The sequence below is a fragment of the Cynocephalus volans genome, chromosome 9 (genome assembly GCF_027409185.1).
Source record: "Cynocephalus volans isolate mCynVol1 chromosome 9, mCynVol1.pri, whole genome shotgun sequence".
NCBI lineage: Eukaryota > Metazoa > Chordata > Mammalia > Dermoptera > Cynocephalidae > Cynocephalus > Cynocephalus volans.
This window is the reverse complement of record NC_084468.1, coordinates 26,252,293-26,265,148: the sequence shown is the minus strand read 5'-3', so window position 1 is coordinate 26,265,148 and position 12,856 is coordinate 26,252,293.

Here is a 12,856-nt window from a genome sequence, read left to right as displayed (position 1 = left end):
GTTTGTGTCATCTGCCAACAGCTCTCAGGATCTTTCCCAATTACCTAGCGTGGACCTGTGTGTGAGGGATCTGGTGACCCACTCTGTACAATGGGTTTGAAAGGTCTGAGCCCTAGCCCTGACAATACAAATGGAAATTTAGTATAGCTAAAATAATAAAACATTTTGGCTTTAGTTATGATTTGCCTTACTCGACAACTGGCATAGTTGTGTAGTTTTATAGAAGGTATTTTACAAAATATGAGTTTGGAGACCTAAAATGACTAGAATTATACTTTAATAGTTCAGTAAGAATCATTAAAAACCCAAAGTGCATATTACATATGAAAATATGTTTTGTTCCTGATTACTTTTCTATATTTATCAAACCACATTTGCTTAGAAACCTATTCATAAAATCATGGTACATTTTGTTTTTATTCTCACAAATTGGGAGCCAAAACTAAAACTTGCAGAAAAGTGTAAAAAATAACTTCTTGAAGAAATTCAACTTAACAAATATCTACATTACAAGAAATGCATACATTTTCTCTCTATGAGTAACACATGGTTTGGACAGGTGTTAGTATTAATAACGACAAAAGATTTGCATATTTTGTAAACAAGTTTGCATATGTACCATAATACCTAACACTCTGTACATAAATTTCCATGGATATATCGCTCTTGTTTAAAATAAGTATAAAGCTTTCTAACATGTACCAAAAATATTTCAACAAGAGTACTTTCTACCTCAAACCTGGGCATACCTATTTATAAGCCTTAAAATGCAGAATTATGCAATTGATTAAACCTGATGTGGGTTTTTAACATCACAATTGGATCCAAAAGGTAACTCTTTTAAATATATTCTCTGGAAATGGGAATTTAAAGAAAAAATCCTTAACAAATAATATATTGATAACAAAAATGGCATGTTTTTACAAAAAAAAAAAAACAAAAAAAACAAACAAAAAAAACAGCCACAGTGATTAGAAGTCTTCTTTCTATTGTGTGTTGTATTGGGAAGACATGGGTGCAGTGACTCACTTACTCTTCCCTTTGTTTATTTTTGGCCAGCAGCCAGTTAAGGCTGTAACTCTATCCTGTGAAAATTGGTTGAGTAAATGGAGACAATGAGCCAGGTGCAGTGGATAAAGATTAGGGAAGCTGAAATTATAGAGTTAGTGAGATATGATTCTATTGCTTTAGCAGGGGCATCAGCTCCTACTGCAGGGAGGTGGGATGTTGAAAAAATGCCACATCAATCAAAATACTTTTCCCATATATATGTGCGTTGGTTTGTATCTCCAATGCCTATCTGTATGTTAGGTACACATGAGCAGCTAATTAAAGATTTTTTTTTTATTCATAGATATTGTTTATATTTGTCTTTTTTTCTCTCGTAACCACATCTCTTTGCCTGCTGATAGATAGTTTTCACAAAATATTTTGGGGCTTATACAATAAAAGGATAACCAGGTAAACATACATAAATATACATGAATCACTTGATAAAGTTCTATCATGAAGTCTTGCACACTTACTACATTATTAGCTACTCTTCTGATGCATAATTTTAAAATTATTCCTAGATGACTTGATTGAGGATGACATATATTTTGTTCTCTGAATTTATAACATGCTTCAAAATTGTAAATTATATGACCCTTACAAGCAAAATATTGACATTAACATGATCTCATAACTCTACAGAAGGAGAGGAAGTTATTTTTTGGTTTATGATCTCTTTTACTCAGTATCTCTGATTATATGCAAAAATTTCTGATATTAATTAAGAAACTCCATGTATGTTTCTCTCAAAAATGGAAATGGTGTGGCCTAGCATTCTTCTTTTCTAATGTGTGACATGATGGAATACCTTTATATAGTTTATGAAAAAAGACTTACTTAAGTCTATATAAATCAATGAAAGGAAAACAAAAGGACAAGTTATCTAGAAATTCTTAATAAATTTAAGAATAATCATTCTGATGGCTGGCTAGTTAGCTCAGTTGATTAGAGGACAGTGTTGATAACACCAAGGTCAAGGGTTTGATCCCCATACAGGCCAGCCACCCCCCCAAAAAATAATCATTCTGCGTGTGAACACTGAAGTGATTAAAACCATTGCTAAAAACCAGTTAGCATTTATCAAATCTGACACATTCTATGAAACTTTACATTTGAAAGATTCATCAATCACTACGAGCTTTGCCAATGATACCTCTTATAGTCAAATATTACCAATATTACTTGGTCACTCTCATCAAAGTGGGCAAAAGATGCCCTATTTCCTGTGTTTAAATCATTCTTTTCAATGAGGGATTCCACCTGGCATTTACTAAGTGATTTGCCAATATTTCAAATGCAAAGTTCTCCAGGAAATTGAGATTTGGTTCAGTTCACAGTAGCCACAAACTTGTCAAATGCCAACTACATGTATTAAACTTTCCTAAAATATCACCAATCTCCTTGTTTAATTAGACATTTCAAGGAACTGTTTTCTAAGTTTAGAGATTAGTGGCTTCAGTACTGTAACTAAAAATATGTGCCCTGTCAGATGCATAGTTAGCAAAACTTTTCTCCCACTTTGTAGGTTGTCTTTTCACTCTATTGATTGTTTCCTTTTCTGTGCAGAAACTTTTTAGTTTGATATAGTCCCATTTGTTTGTTTTTTCTTTGCTGCTTATGCTTTCGGGCTCAGGTTCAAAAGCTTGTGCCCACACCTAATTGAAGTGTTTCACCTATATTTTCCCTTAGTAATTTAACAGTTTCAGGTCTTATACTTAAGTCTTTAATCCATTTAGGGATTAATATCCAGAATATACATAGAACTCAAGCAATTCTACAGTAAAAATACAAATGACCCAATTAAAAATTGGGCAAAGGAGCTGAATAGACATTTTTCAAAGGAAGACATAGAAATGGCCAACAGATACATGAAAAAAATGCTCAACATCACTAGTCACCAGGGAAATGCAAATTAAAACCATATTGAGATACAACCTCACTCCAGGTAGACGGGCTATAATAAAAAAGATGGTGAATAAAAAATGCTGGTGAATAAAAAATGCTGTGCAGAGAAGGGAACACTCTGGCACTGTTGATGGGACTATAAATTAGTACAGCCACTATGGAGAACAGTATGGATATTTCTCAGACAACTACAGATAGATCTTCCATACGATCCAGCAATCCCTCTTTTGGGTATATACACAGAGGAATGGAAATCATCATGTCGAAGAGATACCTGCACTCCTAAGTTCATTGCAGCTTTGTTTACAATAGCCAAGATATGGAACCAACTTAAATATCCATCGATGGATGATTGGATAAGGAAACTGTGGTATATATATACTACGGAATACAACTCTGCCATAAAAAAGAATGAAATACTCCCATTTGCAACAACATGGATGAACCTGGAGAAACTTATGTTGAGTGAAATAAGCAAAGCACAGAGGGATAAATACTGTGTGTGCTCACTCATACGTGTGAGCTAAGAGAGAAAGGAAGGAAGGAAAGACCACAGTACTGAGTTGATCTTACAGACAGAGGGAACATTCCTAGGGCTACAGAGCTGGGGGGGGGAGAAGGGGGAGGGAGGTTGGGAGATAATTGGGTGAGAACATGAGGTACAAAAGTAATTTCTGGTAATGGGTATGTCCCCAGTATGAACCTGTCCCTCCCATCATGGGCATGAGGGGTAAAAATTAGCTTTGTATCTCATGAATATTCTTAATAAATATTAAAAAAAAATGTGCCTAGAATGGACTGTGAATATGTGAATATACGTGTCATATACTTAAACCTTAAAATTTAATAAAAGAAAAAAGAAAAAAAGTAGAGTGAAAGAAAGCATCCTACGATACTCAGTATTTACCATAAACTCATCTGCCTTCTTCAGAGCCACAGGAATTGTTGTACTCTGTAGGCCCCAAATATCCATACATCAACATCTCAGAGTCAGGTAAAGTCTAGGATAGCACAAGAAAGTAAAGACATATATCTCCATAATTTCTCTTTCCTGATAGAAGTCTGCTCTCCCAACTTCAGGAGTCTTCAGTTCTCAGCACCAGCCTCCTTCACTTTGTGCCTAGAGTCAAATTTAAGTATTCCATTTTCCCTCCCAACCTTATTATAAGATTGGTGGACAAGAATTACCTTTCAAGAGCAGACTCTGAAATCCAATACATTGTTAAATCCCTTGGAGAAGAGCACTCTGAACTCCTAGGTGTAGAGCAGAGATGAAGTAAATATGAAAATTAACTTCTCATTCTTTTGAGATTCTCCTGTTGAAAAAACTGTAAAGAAATTACTATCCCAAAAGAGTACTCTTTCAAAAGCATATGACCCATTTGTGTCTAGAAGTATCATTTGTTTTTATTTTTCAATGAAATTTATCTGTTGGTACTACTCTGTTCTTGGCATATGCATTTAGGATACTAAAATTATAAGAGAGTTCACTAATTTTTGTTGCTGTCCTTTAAATGTTTTTTTATTATTTCTCCAAAATCAAAACAACTTCCTTCAACATAAGCATAGAATTTATAAAAAATACAACTCATACTTTGACTATCAGTACAGTCAAGACATTAAGAGAGATCAGAAGAAATACTTGTAATCTGTTTTCTCAGAGTGTTTCTTGTCATGGAAAATAGAAATAATCTGTTTGAGTTTTGTTAATTGAAATTTATCCTAAGGCTAAGACTATTTTCCTTCTCTCCTGTGTTGCTTGGATAATAAAACATATTCTAAATCTTTGTCAAGTAACTGAATACTGTAGTAATATTTAAGTAAGATTGAATTGGAAATCAATAGTTTATTTGGTTTAGGGTAACTATCTCCAATGGAATGGTCAATTATACCACAAACAGCATGATATTATACACAATCAGAATATATCCTTATAGCAATGCTTACTATACTATTTTTTCACAAGTTCACTAAAGTTAGACACAATATACTTAGAATCTCAAAAAATATGTTAACAATGTTTCACAACTGTCATATTAGTGATAGCAACCTGTAGAAACTACCCATTGTCTGAAAAGTATCGAGTCACAGGAGAAATTTCATCTGTATAATATAAACCATTGATTAACACCCCGAAAAACACCATTTTAATTGCTACTAATATATTAAGAATCAGCAGGACCAAAAGAGATTTAGAAAAAGCCACAATTGGCTGCTTCCTTAAGAGAGTGTGTTATATGGGTTGAATTGTGATATGGATTGAATGGAAAGTATGGGATATGGATTGAACTTTATGTATTAGAAGCTTGATCCCCACTGTGACTGTTAAGAGGGTGGGAAATCCTATTACAATAATTGAAAGGTGGGGCCCTGAAGAGGCGATTAGATTCTCAGGACCATGTCCAAATGAATGAACTAATAATGGTGGTCATGGGCATGATCCTGAGAGCTTCAAAAGGACAGCATGTGAGAGTCTCTTCGCTTTTGCCATCTCCCAATGTGATACCCTTTGTCGCTAAAGCCACCACCAAGGAAGACCTTCACCAGATGTGTTCCCTGGACTCCGGACATCAGAAACTGTAAGCAATAAATTTCATTTATTAAATAAACGGTATTTTGTTATAAGCAAAAGGAACAGATGAATACAGTTTGTACACACACACACACACACACACACACACACACAAAGGTACAACAGCAACAACAACATCAAATATTCCAGGGTTAAAGGACAATGCTATGACAGTGCTATGATATTCTGTGACAATCTTTTGGCTTGATTAAATTTTTTTCCTAGCACCACAACTGTGTCCTACAGGATAATATTGAAAACAAAAATAAATATATCTGGATATATTAAAAAGTGGACAATTTTACCAAAGGGCATATTTAAACTTGATACTTACTATCTTTATACTTAATAATAGCATTTGGAATCTCCAGGATCTATCACATTTTTAATTTTTGCATGTTGTTTAAATTCATTTTAATGCCTTAAATTCTACAGAAAACTAAAATCCACAGATATAAAATTACTGCTAAGCATAGATGTAAAACAAAACAAAACAAAACAAAAAAACCCTCAATAATAATAGCTTTCCTAAGAAAATCTCAGTTCCACATTCCCATAATAGAATTGTTGAATCGCTAGCCTGTCCTTATTTAATGAAAACTGAAACTACTGACCAAACGGTGGTTTTATCATAGAGACCTGCTATGATATGATGCTATTTTGCTCAAGTAGGGTGAGGTAGAAAACATGCAAAACCAAATAGAACTTGGTTTCTCTTTTTGAAGAAAGATGTGAATCATTTTATTTTTTTGAAACTTCATGTTTTTTAAGGTACTATGGTATAATGCCATGGTATGATATCCAAATCAGGCTAAATTAAATTCAGCAATGTGAGAATGTTTAATGGTTACTGAAACTTGAATGAGACGTGTAAAATTGCATACACAGGAACAAATCTCAGTGTAATGAATGAAGACTTCCAATTTGACCATGATAATAGGCAGACGTCAGTTGCATCCTTGGGCATCAAGCCCTGCATTTGCCAGTATAGATAGAGAAATACAGAGCAGCAATTGTAAAGAAAATTCAATAAATCCTGGAGACAATAAAGATTTTCTTTCTTTTTTTTTTTTTCCTTTGCATGAATAAAATAAATAAATAAATAAATAGACTCGAGAGAGTGAGAACTAGTTGCAGCCAATTTGGGAAGGGCCAGGGTAGAAATTTCTCTCCTCAGTTACCCTGGTTAAATCCAGGATTTAAATGTGATCTGGATAACAAACTCCCAGACTAGACCAGAGTACAGCTTCTTTTGTCATATGGCCAAAGTCTGTCCGGCAATTGATGATCGGACTGGGGAGTTAGGGTAGGAAACTTAAGGGACTTAAAGTATTACAAAAGAAAAGATTACACGAAAACTAACACATGCGCATGTAATCAACATACTGAGGCTTTTAACCAAAAGATTAGCTAATGTTATGCTTGTGTCATAGGCCAATTGTCGAGCTCACAGAGCTCACAGAACCCTCAAGCCCATTGTCCACAGTGGGTCACGAACCCTTCACACACCAGGCTTGATCCCCAGACCCCTCACATGCCAGGCTGGGTCATCAGACCCTCCACACGCAGGTCCATGAGCTAGGTAACTGGCAAACCAGTCCTTGGAGCCACAGTTTGGAAAGCATTGTGTGCAGGGCAGATGCCCGCCCGCCCGCTTCACTAAAACTCTCTCCCTCTCTCTGAAGAACACAAGAATAGCAAAAAAACTAAAAAGACACATTGGTGCGCATGTGCACTAACTACATACACACACACACACACACACACACACACACACAATTTGCTTACAATAGACGTGCTGAACCACACCCAACTGGACCTTAGGTGAGGGCCCTGACCAAACTATTCTATTTTCCCAACAATCCACCCCTTCAGGGTCCTCGCCATACAGTCTTCCTCACCATCAAAATCTTCCTTGATGTTCCCTTAGCCAGAATAAACAACCTTTACATTTACATATTACACATTCCATCCCAGTCCCAAAAGTCTTTAGCTTGTTGCAGCACCAACTCAAAAGTCCAAAGTCCAAAGTCTCACCTGAGACCAAAAGCAAAAGTCCTTCCAGCTGTGAACCTGTGAAGAGTCAAAACCAAGTTTATCTACTTCCAAGATACAGTGGGACAGACATTAGGTACACATTCCCATTCCAGAAGGGAGGAATAGAAAGGAAAAACAGTCCCCCCAAAAATCCAAAACCCAAACAGGGCAAACGCTAAGCACACTGGGCCACCTGGACCCCTAAAGCATTGGGAAAATTTTCTCCTACAGCTCTGCCAAGAGCAGACCATTGAGCTGCCTGGTGCCTGTGGCTTTTCAAGCTGGCACTGCACACTGCCAGCAGCCCCACGGTTCTGGGCTCCAGCAGTCCTGACATCCTGGCTCCACTAGACATTTCCATAGTGGGGGTTCATTGCAGGGACTCCGACCCCACTTTTCTGCTCTACATTGCTCCATGGGTGACCTCCACAGTGGCTCCACCCTTGCAGTAGGTCTCTGCCTGAGTCCCCCAACTTTTTCATACATCTTCCAAAATCTGAGTGGAGGCCGCCATGCCTCCACTGCTCTCACATTCTGCTGGCCTGCAAACTTAACACAATATGAACACCACCAAGGTTTTTGGCTTTTGTTCTTCAGAGGTGCTGAGGCAGAATTGTTCCAGCCAGAGTGGCTGGGATGCAGGGCGCAATTTGCTAAGGGCAATGAAACCTCAGGTCTGCCCTCCAGGACAAACTAAGTTCTCCTAGGACAGGAGGGGTGCTCTCCCAAACTTCTCAAAAGCCCTCAGGGCCCGTGATGGGTGGGACACCCATCCAGACTTCTCAGATACAGTTAGGACTTTTTCCCCATTGTTTTGGCTCTTAGCATCTGGCTGCCTCACCACCGAGATAATGTCTTTAGCAAACAGTTATTTGCTTCACCCTTGTGTTTTTCTCCAGCTTTTGAATTACCTAATCAGCTCGGCTTACACCGGCTACTCACTCAGTCTCAGGCAGTTTTTTTGCAGTGTTTGCCCACAGTTCAAAAAGCTGCATTCGCCCAGTACATCAAGGAGTGGCTGACCTGCTTCTGTGCACATCCACAGTGATTCTGTACCTGCTGCCTCAGAGACAGCCACGTAGTAATGGAGACTAACTTTTCCAACTTTTCACCAAGTGAAAACGTACTTGAAATTCTGCAAGGGCACCTGTCCTAGGGTCATCTGCCCATCTGCAAGTGGCACTCTTTTCTTGGGTTTTACAGCACCTGGCCAGCCATCGGGTTTAAATGGCACCTTCTGAGCCTTTTGCCTTCAGACAAATGCAACATGCATTTACTACATAGTCTCTAGAGCACATTACACCAACCACCCCTAGGTCCCATAGCTGCAGCCATCAGGGCTCTCCCTGTTTCTGCTGCTTTACTGTTTCAATTTCTAATGCACAACAGGTAGTGCCTAGAGACACACGGTTCCCCCAACTCACCACTGGGTTGGTCATCTTCGCTGGTGTGAGAGGCAACAGTGGCCAGTCACTCCACGTCATCCTCCAGGACATTTATCTGTGCTTCCAACAACTCTGCTTTCTGCCACAAATCTCAATCAGTTTGCAGCATAGTGAGCAGTAGCCAGGCTCTGGTCAGCACAAAAGTGTCCACTGGGCATCACATGTTCAAAGACAGCCACATTTCCTCCCCCTCCCAAGGGGTTTTCTGCCATAGTGCCTGGTCAATGCTGCATTGCAGTACAGCGTGCAGCAACCAGATTCCGGTACACCGGAAAGTAGCCATAGGGCAGAGCATATTCACAAGTAGCCACATTTCCTCCTTCTTCCAAGGACTTTCTGCTCCTGTACCTGCTCAGAATCCTGCCGACTACACCAATTGTGAGTCACAGCTAATGTCAGAATCCTGTCAACATCACCAATTGTAGTGCTCTTAATCCCGTTCATGATGCCCATTGTAAAGCTACTTGACCATGCCAGTTGTTGGGCTCTTTTACCTGCTGGTAATCCTGCACCAACTGGGCTGATTGTCAAGCTAAGGATAGGTCTGGAGACCACAGACACCTCAAGCCCATTCACAGGCTGGGTCAATAACCCTTCATATGTCAGGCTGTGTCACCAGACCCCACACATGCCAGGCTGGGTCACCAGAGCCCTTCACGCAAGTCTGTGAGGTAGGTAACCAGCCAAAACAGTCCTTGGAGCCATAGGTAGGAAAGCATGGCTGTGCCGGGCAGATGCCCAAGGCAGACACCTGAGGCAGATGCCCACACGCCTGCTTCACTAAAACTCTTCTCTCTCTCTCTCTCTCTCTGCAGAGCACAAGAATAGCAACAAAACTAAAAAGATACATCAGTGCACATGTGCACTAACTTCACACACACACACACACACACACACACACACACACACACACACACACACACACACACACACACACACACAATTTGCTTACAAAGGATGCTGAACCACACCCAATTATACCCGAGGCGAGTGCCCTGATTATACTATTTTCTCAACACTTTGCTTAGCAGAAAGCAGGTCTACATAAATATACACAGAATGAATTCATGAAAGTGACACAAAAGAGGAGGTATAAGGTGTTAGAAGATAGATTCCAAATATTGATGTGTAACTAAATATGTAATACATTTAACCCAGAAAAACACTGAAAAATTCTGATAAATGCTCTGTAGACTTCACATATTCATGTTTTCATAGCACTGAAGATTGTTTTAATAAGTTTGAAGGGGGCATGAAAAGGGTCAAGTATATTCTCTGCATTATATCTCCATTAACTATTTGGATGGCAGCTGATATCCTCAATAGCTTATATGGTGATCTGGAGTGAGAAGTATTAGGGTAATCATATTTTTAAGTAAGATGATCTTAGTAAAGTTACCTTTCAGTTTCCTGATATTAACACTGATCAAAAATTTACCTCAGGTAGCTATAGCCATTCTTTATAGTAAGTCATCATTTAATTAATAAATAAATGAACAAATTAAATGAATGAATGAATGAATAAAACCCAACAGATAATCATGGCTTAGAGTATAAAAATAATCACTGGCTCCTTAATTATTATATGGCATTAGTGCAAAGGTAAGTGACTTATAAATCAAATGAAGCTCTTAAGTTTTAATTTGCATTATTTCTGTTTTTAAAGGATATTACTAAAGAAACAGAAAAAGAATATGCCCACTAACATTCTTCCGTGTTAGTAATACATATTGTATGTATATTAAACTAATTTACAAAACAAAAAGTGGGTGGAATTAAAGCTTGTTGTTTTATCTATGTTATCTTATCAACCATATTGAATGGCATAAAAGTTTTACCTCTTCATCAATGTGCAGTTACTTGGGAAATATGAGGGTACTTCAAAAAGTTCATAAAGAAATAGAATTGATAGATAATGTGGCTCTTTTTATGAACTTTTTGAAGTACCTTCATATTCACAGAACCTCTGCCAAGAAATTGAGGACGTTAAACAACATGGTGATATTCCAGGATGTCCCTCAATGGGACCTGCCCTGTTCCCTCCTCCCTTTCCTCTTCTATTGAGTTCTTGCTCTATTAACTGATTTAGAACTGGAATGAGTTATAAAATGGTCACTTTCCACTGCAAAGGCTAACATCAGCCTTCTGAATGCCAGATACTATTTTTTTTTCAAATATATTTTTGATGAATTCTATTTTTGATCAATATTGATCAAGTTGATCTGTACTGTATTTGGTCATCTACTTTGTCTCAGGATACTAAAATTTATTAGCCAATACCACATATCCTTGTGGGCTAAAGCACCATAATCTTTGTTCAAGCCTTCACCCTAATTCATGAGTGATGTTATCAGGCCTCTGCTATTCACATCCCAAGATGCCCAGTTCCATGCCATCATCTCTACCATTAATTCTAGTCTATATGGGTGTATTAGTCTGCTAGGACTGCCATAAAATCATACCACAGACTGAGTGGCTAAAACAACTGAAATTTATTTTTATACAGTTCTGGAGGCTAGAAGTCCTCAGTGATGGTTGGTTTGGGTTTTTAGTGAGGCCTTTCTTCCTGGTTTGTAGACAGCCACTTTCTTGCTGTGTTCTCACATGGCTTTCCTGTGCTTATGCTCGGAGAGGAATAGAGAGAGAAAGATAAATTTCTGCTGTCTCTTCTTCTTGTTATAAGGACATTGGTTCTATTGGATTAGTGCCCCACCCTTAAGACTTCATTTTACCTCAACTATCTTTTTATATACCCTGTCTCTACGTGCAGTCAGATCAGAGGGCAGGGCTTCAATATATGAATTTTGGCGTGACACGGTTTAGCCCCAAACAACGGGCTACCAGCTTAGTAAAGACATCAGTCAGCACTGAACCCCCCATCACTGGTATATTTTTTTCCCATAGTGAATGTGATATCTCTTGGGCTCTTCTGTAGATAGCTGCATTAGAGGGAATAAATTCATGAAGTGGGATTTCAGAGTGCACAAAATAATCCCAATCTAAAGTCCTCAGCTGCTCAAGCCTTATAGATTCTACCTGAATGCCGTTCCAAGGTAGTTCTGGTATTTCTCCCTCACTTAACATAATCAATCTTTACATCAAACTTCAAGAAACCATCCCAGGAAAATATTAGTACTGTCTACAAGTATCTTTGAAAAACTTTTTATCTAGAGACATTGTTGAGTGCCAATAAATGTTTTGTTAACCATGTCAATAAATATTTTGTTAACCATCCTTCTGTCTTCCCTACCTTCATGATGACCCAATAATGTCACTAAGAACTCCACATGTACTGTCGTACTTAGCAGGTTGGTGCTAATCTTTGTTAATTAACCTATCTTAATAGGTAAGCCTAAATTAGCAGACCCACTATACTAGCTTAGCTCAATTCTTTCAAAACATATATTGTTTCTTCCCAGAACTGGGGCTGTACATTCTAACTCAGATGATGCTAAGATCAACCCTTATTTTTTTATTTTTTATTTTTATTTTATTTTTTGTCGTTTTTCGTGACCGGCACTCAGCCAGTGAGTGCACCAGTCATTCCTATATAGGATCCGAACCCGCGGCGGGAGCGTCGCCGCGCTCCCAGCGCAGCACTCTACCGAGTGCGCCACAGGCTCGGCCCTCAACCCTTATTTTTAACACAGAAATGAAGATTGCAGATGAATATCTTGAAACCATCAGGAAACATTCTCAAATAAATTTCTCTGCATGAACTCTTTTCACAGTCTCCAGGAAAACAATTGATTCTTTCTTCAAAAAAGTAGGAAGTAACTATTTTCCCCTCACTAGAGGTTTCAGGAGAATCTGAGAGTGTGAAATCCTCAGGCTCATTTATATA